At 40.9% G+C, this 10,670-nt stretch overlaps 1 long non-coding RNA gene across 1 annotated transcript; it reads right to left on the reverse strand.

The window, feature by feature from the left end:
• Positions 1-305: 305 nt before the first annotated feature.
• LOC140713415 (uncharacterized) lies at positions 306-10,665 on the reverse strand. Its single transcript, XR_012095493.1, has 3 exons — positions 10,419-10,665; positions 10,144-10,287; positions 306-1,419 (listed from the first exon to the last, which is right to left on the reverse strand). It is a non-coding gene; the product is annotated as an uncharacterized lncRNA (long non-coding RNA).
• Positions 10,666-10,670: the final 5 nt, after the last annotated feature.

Here is a 10,670-nt window from a genome sequence, read left to right on the forward strand (position 1 = left end):
CAGGAGTTTTAAGTCTGCCACAAACTACTGCATCATAGCCAGAAGTATAAGTCTATATTTAGAAATTAGGTTAGACATAAGGAAAATACTTACGTATTTTTCTGTGACTATTATTGGATGCTACACTGAGTCATCAAAGGTAGAAGTAGTCTCCTGCCCCGTTTAAAAGCTGGAAGAAACTCCCAGGGACCTGCAATAAGTAAAGAGGCATATATCATAGGGAGGGGTGCAGAAAGAGGGTCAGCAACACAAATAATGTTTCATGATTTCTTGTGACTCTATGGATCTCTCAATTCTGCTAATACTTGAACATTCAGAACGTGAACACAACATGTGTTTTATTCCCACAGTTCTCATTTTGGTTTGCACATAATGTAGAGATAGACAATTGCAACCTAAAGTAGAAGAATGAAAATATAAGGGCTCTATGTTTGCATAATATTTCCAGTTTGATTACAGTCATGAAATACAGTATATTTGTACTTTTTACTTTAAATCCCATGAGTGGTTTAAATTTTTAAAAAAAAATATGTTTTCAGAATAAGGAGATTTAAAAAGGATTTCATATAGTCTAGGAATTTCAACTAAGGTTTTCCAGCAATACCACACTCATACCACCTCAGGCATTTGCCAATCTGTTATAAAAGAAAAACCCTATGTGTAGTCACATACAGTCATTGAAAGAGCCTTAAGCATACTTCCTGTGTAAATTGAGTGTGCATATTAAGTGGGAAGTGAATGGTACATGTGTGAAATCTTGGTTATTCAGTTTAAGGCCCAGCGAGATTATTAACATCACTTTGCAGGCTCTGCACAGCATAGTCAGTGATGACCATTTCCCTGAGATGGATTCAGGTGGAGGGAACCCTGCCAGGAGGAGGCCTGAACACTGCAGGGGCAGCAGCTTGCTTGCTTTTTGAAGCAGCTTGCTGCCTGGCATTATTGGGGCTAGGGGTGCAGGGGTGCAGGGGAGACAACAGGCACTTCTGTAAAAGTGGTTCCAGTGTGTGGTAGGAGACTTTTTTCTCCATCTCCACCTCTCTGGTCCATCTCTTTTAGATGAGCCCTGAGCCTGTGGGCTTAGGATTTGTGAGGATAATTTGCAAGGGAGCTTGATGTGGTACTAACAACCCTGACTGTGGATTCTGACGCCCTTAGCTAATTATCTGACTTTGCGTTAGTCCTTCCCCTTCTTTGCCTGATTGTTCTCTATCCTAAACAAAGGGGTATGAGTGAATGATCCTAACAATCGCATGCAGCTGAAACAGCCTTGGGTTCAGGACTCCCTTTGGACAGTTAAAGACTCAGAGTGGCAGGAAAGCCATATGATTACTTCAGTGGAGTCTGCTCTGTGACGAACTTCTCAATAGGACTGAGCTTTTAGCTTTTCTTCAGCCTTCCGCCATTCAGCATTTTGCCCTGGAGATACAGATAGAGTTCTATGTCTTGTGCATTTCTCCTTTTTTTTTTTTCTCATTTTACCACATAAGGCTGAGCATAACTGAAAACATAACTCATTATTTACTCAACATCAAAATGTATGTTAAAATTCTTACAATGGTCATTTTAAAAATTATCTTTCTGTAACACATGCAAAGCTGAGTTCCCCAGTGTTCCAGTTCAATAAACAATCAATTCAGAAGAGATTGCAAACAATTTTGATTATTTATTGAAGTCTGAGAAAATGGCAAAGAGGTATAACAAAATGCAACGTATAGGAAACAATTCTTCAAAATTTGCTTTAAATCATTATCTTTCCAAAGTTTTGCCGATCACAGCATGGTGAAAACAGAGAAAACCTGTTTTCTCACTGTTTCCTTACTGCCAAAAGTGCTCCTAAAATTTAACTGTCAGTGGCTCTCACCTTCCTCTAGCTTTCTGCCATCTTTTCACATTTCTGGGTCTCTGCTTTCCCCCAACTATTTGCCCTTCCATAATGTAAATCAATTCAGCTTGTCTTAGTTTCATTTCAGTCCTCTTTTTACCAGTTATCCACACTGATACCACAAACTCCAGGGCCTAGGAGACATAGTAGAACTCTCCTTTAGAAGTCTATGCTTGTTTGCTGGGGGTGGGATGGGGGTCAGAGGTGGGAACTAGGGTCCAAATATATTCTTCTTAAAGCCCTTTAAAACTATCTGTCATAGGGTGGGCAATGCGGTGCATACCTGTAATCCCAGCACTTTGGGAGGCCAAGGTGGGCAGGTCACTTGCACCCAGGAGTTCAAGAGCAACATAGGTAACATGGTGAAACACTGTCTCTACAAAAAATACAAATATTAGCTGGGCATTGGTGGTGCATGCCTGTAGTCCCAGCTACTTTGGAGGCTGAGGTGGGAGGATCACTTGAGCCTAAGAGGTCAAGGCTGCAGTGAGCCATGATCATGCCACTGCACTTCAGCCTGGGCAACAGAGTGAGATCCTGTCTCAAAAAATATATCTATCTGTCTATCATATTTGTGTTATGACAGCTCATTAATAGTTTTTTTAAAAGCTACAAGGTAACAAAAATTCTTTTTGGCCACACTTTACTACTCATTTCCTTATAAAATCCACTTTTAGCATAGAACCCTGCTAAATCAGTTTAGCAAGAACCCCCACCTTCAATATCTCATCACCCTGGATATGTGTTCAGTTTCTTCATCCTCCATCCACCATCCCCAGGTGATGTCTGATCACCCTGGCCTGCCTTCAGCAAGAATTCTCTTAAGTCAGTTTAGCCACAGGCCCCCTTACCCCTGATGTTTCCTCTTGGGAATGTTCTATCCTCTGACCACCACCCTGCTCCTTGGCTATAAACTTCCACTTGCCCATGCTGCATTTGGAATTGAACACAAGACCCCACTGCAGTGGTCCCTGTGATTATCATGATGGTGCTAAATAGTCTTACTTGGCTTTAACAGTATCATTGAATTATGTTTTTTAGCAAAGCCACAGACCAGTACAGGTCCATGGCCTGTTAGGAACCGGGCTGCACAGCAGGAGGTGAGCAGTGGGCAAGTGAGCACGACTGCCTGCGCTCTGCCTCCTGTCAGATCAGCAGACGCATTAGATTCTTATAGGAGTGGGAACCCTATTGTGAACTGCGCATGCGAGGGATCCAGGTTGCGTGCTCCTTATGGGAATCTAATGCCTGATAATCTGAGGTGGAATAGCTTCATCCCCCAAACCATCACCCCCCCTGCAACTTCCCCCAGTCCATGGAAAAATGTTCTTCCATGAAACCAGTCCCTGGAGTCAAAAAGGTTGGGGACTGTTGCATTATGGAACTCAGGTGCAGAAAGGTTAAATCACTTGCCCAAGTGCTTACACTGATAGGGTTATAATTCGACTCTAGGTATTTTCATTTCAAATTCCAAAAATTTACCACTTCACTGAACTTCCCCTAACTTTATTATTTTTCTTTTCACATGCACACAAACATACATGGATGTGTGAGCATGCTCGTGCAAGCATGCACACACACACACACAGACAGAAACTAATTGAAACACAGCCAGATATTATTACATATGTTCAGAGTGTTCTATATATATATACACACACACACACACACAATCATGTATTAAATAAACAAAATCCACATAGCCTCTCAGTTTCTGTTTCTAGAAGAAGCCCTGACCTTACAACAGAATAAACACTACTGCTGGGTCAGAGAAATGGAGCTAGCCTCATGCTTCCCCCTGCACTGATGTGCTTTGTTTTTTAAAGCAATTTCCATTTACATTACTATTATTTTCATTGTCTTGATCATCCAAACCTCAAAGGAAAGAGGCTAATGATATTCCCCTAGCCCCCACTCCTCACACTCATGCTGAGAATGGAAGCAGCTCACATTGACTGAATTGACTCTGCAAGCCCTTCAGGAACATTAATGGAGTTGCTACTATAAACAGCTGGAGTTGCCATTTGCATCTCACTCTGTCTTCCTTTTTTCCTTAAAAAAATTTTTTTAGAAAAGCACCCACAACACCCTGGGGGAATTTTCCGGGACAAGCTGCAGGTGCTATGGATATTTTCATTTAATAATCATTCTTGCAATTCAGCACATTTGTAATCCATGTGGTAAACTCTGACTTACATTTCTCCCAGTGGACGCTGGCCAGATGCAGAAACCAAAAAGCTTGGTGCCGGTACTGCCTCTTCCCTCTTTTATAGTTTGTGCATTTGGATGTGTTTAGCAAGATCTGCGAGTGCCGGGTAAGGAATGTGCTGTGCTTAAAAGACCCTTTTGTTGACATTAAGCAATCATAAATACATGCAGCACTTATACTCCTTGCCTTTAGTGTGGAGTGCTTTAATTGGATGGTCTTCTCATGTGATATCATAAAGAACATATGCATATTTGTGGCAGTTCCATTGGATCTTGAAGAAGTGAGGCACATACGGAGCAGCACATTCCTAACATCTATGGATTGCCTCATATATGTCACCACATCTTCCCACCAGGCTTGCTTTCCCTACACTCCAAGATGGTAACTTCCCAATCTGTCCAAATTCTATTTGGAATCCTCCTGGACTGTGTAAATGTCAAGGCCAGTTTCCTTTCCATGTGAACAGCTTTGAAAGGAGAACTGCATGCCTTACTCCCTCATAAATACAAGCCAGAGCATCCTCTTTTTTTTTCTCTTTTCTTAAGAGGAGGAGGGAATGAAAGGGGGTGTTTGGCCAAAAGTTAAAAAAGAAATCCCTTTTCAAGAATGACGTTCTCCTTATTTTCACCACATAAACAAAATGTTTAAGCCTGCACAGAGCCAGGTTTCAAATAGTGGAGTTTTCTGGATAAGTCATTCTGCTGCTGCACTAAGATAAAATTTCTTAAGGCAGCAAACTCCATCGGGGGGCAAACGTCACCACCTGCATGCTGGGAGAGGGTACAGTCATGGCCCTGGGAGAAAACAGATGGTGCCCTCAAAGGAATAATACAAGAGATGTTAACAGGGACTGTGTTCACGAAGAGAGTTAAGGGAACCAGTAAAGAATGGGAGCTCTCGGCCAGGGGCAGTGGCTCATGCCTGTAATCCCAGCACTTTGGGAGGCCAAGGTGGGCGGATCATCCGAGGTCTGGAGTTTGAGACCAGCCTGACCAACATGGAGAAACCCCGTCTCTACTAAAAATATAAAAATTAGCCGGGCGTGGTGGCACATGCCTGTAATCCCAGGGGAAATACTGGGAAAGCCGAGGCAGCAGAATTGCTTGAACCTGGGAGGCGGAGGTTATAGTGAACTGAGATCACATCTCAAAAAAAAAAAAAAAAAAGGGCTTTCTCTAGGACAAAATGAAGTAGAAAGCAGGACGATTTCAGGCATAAGTTTCCAAACTCCTTTTTCTTTCCTGCTCCCAACTCCTTACTGGTGCCTCCCATTGGCCAAAACCAACCAGTAGCCAGAGGTCAAGGAAGTGGGTGTCCAGAGGGGTAGAGCGGCAGACAAGCTGGCAGCAGGAATGAGGCTTCCGTCACTGAGTCCTCCTGCTCATCTACATACGATCAATCACATCTGTTTTTCACAGCAACTCTATGAGGCAGTTGTAAGTTGCATAGGACAGACAGGGAAACAAAGGTGGGAAAAAGAAAGTAACTTGCTCAACCTCGCATAGTTAGATGATGGAGTTTCCAATGAAAGAATTGCTAGGCTTCTGCGTAGAAGGTGACTGACAGGGCTTAAACAAGCATGGTCCTACCAGAAACCTGGCAATTCTTTCATTGGAAAGGTCCATTTAGGTCTGGAAATCTTCAATCTCAGGTTGTGAAACATTATCCACATCAGATGGTTCAAGGATTTCAGATAGACAGGAATGAGAGTTCAGATATTGAGAGATGTCAGCCACCTAAAAAAAAAAAGCTAGGTACATCTATTTAGTGTCTTAGTTTAGATAGCAATAATTCAGATAATGAGAATTTAGATAACAAGGGCTATCAGGCAACCTGAAACAGTAGAAATACATTCAGAAGAAAAGCAAGAGCCTCTGGAAACACTCTCATATACAATAATCACAAGCTCAGATATTCGTGAAAACCTCTGGGACAGTATCTACCCTGAATTCACGCCTTCATTACCTTGCCCTGGGAAACTATATGGGGTTTCAGTTGTATGGATTTTGAGGATGGTGTAGGAAACTGTATTTATTTCTTGTTCAGTACAGAAAAATTATTACAAACTTTAAAATCACAGCATAAAATCATATGCCTGCAAAAAAAAAAAGGATTTGTTCACTGTTCTTAAGTCACGTCCTTTTCATGCTTATACATCCCATGTCATCATTGATTCTAAAATACACACTTTTAAAAAAAACCTTTGAACTACTCTGTAATATAAAGTATCTTACAGTTGATAGTGTGATAGTGTTTGCTTGACAGTATTTGTTCTTTTTACTGGTATATAAAATCATATTGTGTCTTTCAACTGATAGCTACCTAGATTTGATACAATATGGTATTATTGGTGCAGGTTAATTAGCAGGCATTTTGCTCCTCTTTGCACTGGGGTTGTGGTGAGCCCAACCAAAGGGGTGGTATCTGGACTGGGCTCATTCTTGTTTCTTTTCACTCTCTCAAGCCAACCTGGAGCTCTGGCCGAGCCTGGGGTTCAATGAGTTGATTCTGGTGTGGGAGCAGCTAGGGTTGGCTCAGAGCTTTGGGGTGTCATGCAGGGAGAAAGGAAAGTGAGTCTCTTTGGTGAATGTGGCCTTAAGAATCAAAAAGTCAGTCTGAAATCCTAAATATGGTGGAGGTGGAAACAGGCAGTGACTGAGTGGGGCAGAATGATTAGAGCAAAATGCACAGTAAAGGAATTGCATCTCAGGTCAAGTGCAGGCAGCAGAGGCACATGTTTAAGAGAGGGAGGACCCCAGAAAGCAAGCCAGTGGAGGGGTCGCCTTCTCCTATCACCTGCAGTCCTTCTTCTTAACAATCTTCATTTGATCTCAACTTTGAACCAGTTGCTAAAATGAAGAGAGATTCTGAAAATATGTTCTCCTTCTGGTTTTTTTTTTTTTTTTTTCAGTCTCCATTATATCACCATGTACACATCTGATAAAATGGAGATGAACCCTGAAAACAGCTGCTTCTCATGGTTTCTTCTGGCGAGGTAAGGGACCCCTTGGTGATGGAGGTAGAAGATCAACTGATGCCCAATAGCCCTGGCTTGGGCATGTGCCATACAGGGTGAGTCTGTCACTGGTGCCAGGCTCCTCCTAAGCCCTCTGATTTCCCTTTGGCACTGGGGGTCCATATTTGTTGGTCCGGGGTTTCCATAACAAAGTACAGTATTACAGATTGAGTTGCTTAAACAACAGAAGTTTGCTTTCTCATTGCTCTGTTCTGGAGGCTGGAAGTCCACAATCAAGGTGTCAGCAGGAGTGGTTTCTTCTGAAGTCCCTCTACTTGGCTTGGGGACAGAACATTCTCACTTTGTCTTCACATGGTCTTTTCTCTTTGTTTGCATCTGTGGTGTCTCTATGTGTGTCCACATTCCTTCTTTTTATAAGGACACCAAACACATCAGATTAGGATCCATCCTAACGGCTTCGTTTAACTGAATCACCTCTTTAAAGATCCTGTCTCCAAATACAGTCACATTCTGAAGTCCAAGGTTTAGGGCTTCGACATATGAATTCTGAAGGGACACAGTTTAGCCTATAACAAGTCCCATAGAGATTACAGCAACTAATTTTAAGTTTTTCCTCAAGATTCACTTGCATTTTATTCTTTTTTTTGTTAAGATTAATCTGAATTTATACGCTGTTATGTTTCTGAGACAGAAAGATTTTCTTCTTCTGATATTTCCACACAAAAGGACACAGCATTTGCCTTTTCTTCTTTTCATTTAGCTATGTTTCCTTACAAAGAGTTGCTGGGAATACCTGTTTTTACGTGCTGCAATTATTCATGTGGAAGACAGTAATGTTCCAAATTTTTAGCCACTTTCCAAACATGTGCAGTGTGTTCAAAGGCCAGGGAATTCCAAGAAGTCATCAACCTCTATTATTCCTCTAAAGGGACTACTCTATGCATCCCTGTGAGTAATCGGGACCCATTAAGCCTATGAGAACAGGCTGTGTGAGGAGAGAGAGCAGAGAAAAAGATTATTAGAGAAGAAATAATATTTTTAAAAGCATATCCTGACTTCCCAAGAAAATCAGGACAGAATCAAAATCTTCAGAAACTGGAATCGGAGCTCAAATAAATAACCAAGATTTTTAAAGTTATTACTGTGTGTTCACTCATATGCAAGGTGCTGGGCAGATAAAAAAATTCAACAGCTTCCATCATTTCTTGATCCATCTCATTTTGGCAAAGAGTCAGTCACATCCAGATTAAGACATCCTTAATTATCTTTAAGTTCAGAGGACTCAGTGAAATGAATATGCTTTTGTCTTAAAATAATGATAGCAAATGCCATTCTATATATTTAAGCACAATGTACTTTAGCCACAAAGAACAAGAGCCTAGGTCATAAGTGTTTAAGGGTTTACTGAGAGTATCTTCAAGGAGAGGCAAGATCAAAGTCAGAGACGTCCCAGGAATGAAAGCAAACCATTGTCAGGTGAATGAGATTAGAAGCCCTCCCATGCTTTTCTCTCCCTGATGTTGCCACTCTTAAATTTCATGCTTCAATTACTTTTTCATGGGAAATTATAGGTGGCACCTAATTGTTTCCCCTACCTCTGGTCTTTGGCTTGCTAATCCATCCTATTCACACCAGCTGATCGCCATTCTGGAAGTACCTGTCTGATCTGTCGGTTCATTCCTCAAGAGTCTCTCCCAGTACCCCCACTGACTAATGAGTAAAGCTCATATACATTCTGGAAGTCAAGGCCCTTTACGATTTGACACCAACCAACCTTCCCAATGTCATCTCTCATCACTCACCATTATAAATCTTGTCCTTCGGCCTGGAAATCCCTGAACCCAGCTGTAGTTATGGTCCCAAGAACAGCCTGTTAAATGTATGACTGCTCAGGTCCACCCCTATAGACCCCTCCATTGAGCTGGGTCTGTAAGTCTGGTAGGGCCTAGGAATCTCCCCTTTAGCAGGACCCCATCAATACTGATGTACATCTAGTCTGGATGTTCCAGCCAAACCAAACCTTTGTTGTTCACTTGAAAAATCCTCTGTGTATTTCCCCTGGTTCATCTCCACCATGAAACCAACTTCCTCTGACTCCACAGCCCCTTTATCCCACCATCTTGAATTTTCTACCACCAGCTGCAAAGTTTCTCTCCCTCTTAACTCTCACTTACTGTGTCCCTACCTTCCATACAGTCCATCTCACTTTCTATTACCTTACATTTTAATTAGTTTTATACATGGCTTACCTCCCCATGAGACTATATGCCTTTTGAAGGCAAATTTCATGTCTAATTTGTCTCTCCAGAATCAATAAAAAAAAGCCTAGCAAAAAAATGACATTTGGTAGGTATCTCTTGAATCAATAGGGTTTGCTAGACTCAGTAGCCCTAAATCTCTTTGGGAGGACAAAAGCCAATAAATTTATTTTTGTTTCTACAAATATTGGAATCCTGTCTTTTTACAATAAGCTCAAGCAGAAACCAATATTCTTTGAAATGAAAAATGTCACACCAGATGAGAGAGTCATGCAACTTCAGAATCTCCTTCACACCTTTTATAAGGTACATAAGCATGGTGCTATCTTTCTGTTGTTCATTTGGATGAAATATATGTATTCTCCTTACTCACAAAAACACTTCTGTTCTCATTTGATGAAAGTAATTTATATAAAGTTAGTGGGGTGGATTGTTGTTCATCATGAGAATAGAAGGCAATAAATTAACAATCACCTTGAATTAACGCATTTAAATGATCACTTAATCTTTGGGGGTTAATCTTCCATATCTGAATATCTAAGATTAACTACTCCATAGAGCTTAAGCTCTTTTAAGGAAAATACACCCCTGACTGAAGAGAGAGCCCTCGGAGAAGGAAGCCTCAGATTTCTCACACCTGTGTTTTTTCATTGCTCCTACGGAGAGCTTAGGTTGGTGGACATTGGGAGCTTGAACTGCTCCTTGGGGAGGTTTTGCTGGAACAGTAGAGTTATTAAATAGCTAAAATGTCATGGGCAATAGATCTAGGTTACAAAGACAATACAAAGAAAGGTTTCCAAAATAATGTCCCCACCTGTAACTGAAGGCAGCAATGATGAATAGAATCCCAAACAGCAGGCAATATAAAAAAGGAGTTGCTGAGCTCTGGAATGTATTATAAGCAGTCCTTGAATTCCTGTTTAGCCCATTCAAAACTTTCTCTTCATTTTACCAAATCCTGAAACTTATTATTCTTGTAATGAGTTCATATCTCATCCTCTATTTTTTTAATCAAAAGAAAAATAGTTTAAAATTCCAGGAAAACTTTTAAGAGAGTTATAGATCATACAAAATACCATACCCATTTACCCTCTGTTATAATCTGATCTCCCTCATATAGACACAAACACAATTCTTCTAAATTCTAAGATGGCAAATTATTCCCTCAAAGATATTGAAGTTTTTAAGGCAAGATGATCTTCAAAATACTTATTGTAAGTTTAACTGTTGAAACTCCCGTTTACTCCAGTTATTAATGACTTATAAGCTTACTCCACTTATTAATGACTTATAAGAAATTATCCCAAAGTATAGCAGTCTAACACAACCCTTTATTATGTT

The sequence above is a fragment of the Chlorocebus sabaeus genome, chromosome 14 (genome assembly GCF_047675955.1).
Source record: "Chlorocebus sabaeus isolate Y175 chromosome 14, mChlSab1.0.hap1, whole genome shotgun sequence".
Classification (NCBI taxonomy): domain Eukaryota; kingdom Metazoa; phylum Chordata; class Mammalia; order Primates; family Cercopithecidae; genus Chlorocebus; species Chlorocebus sabaeus.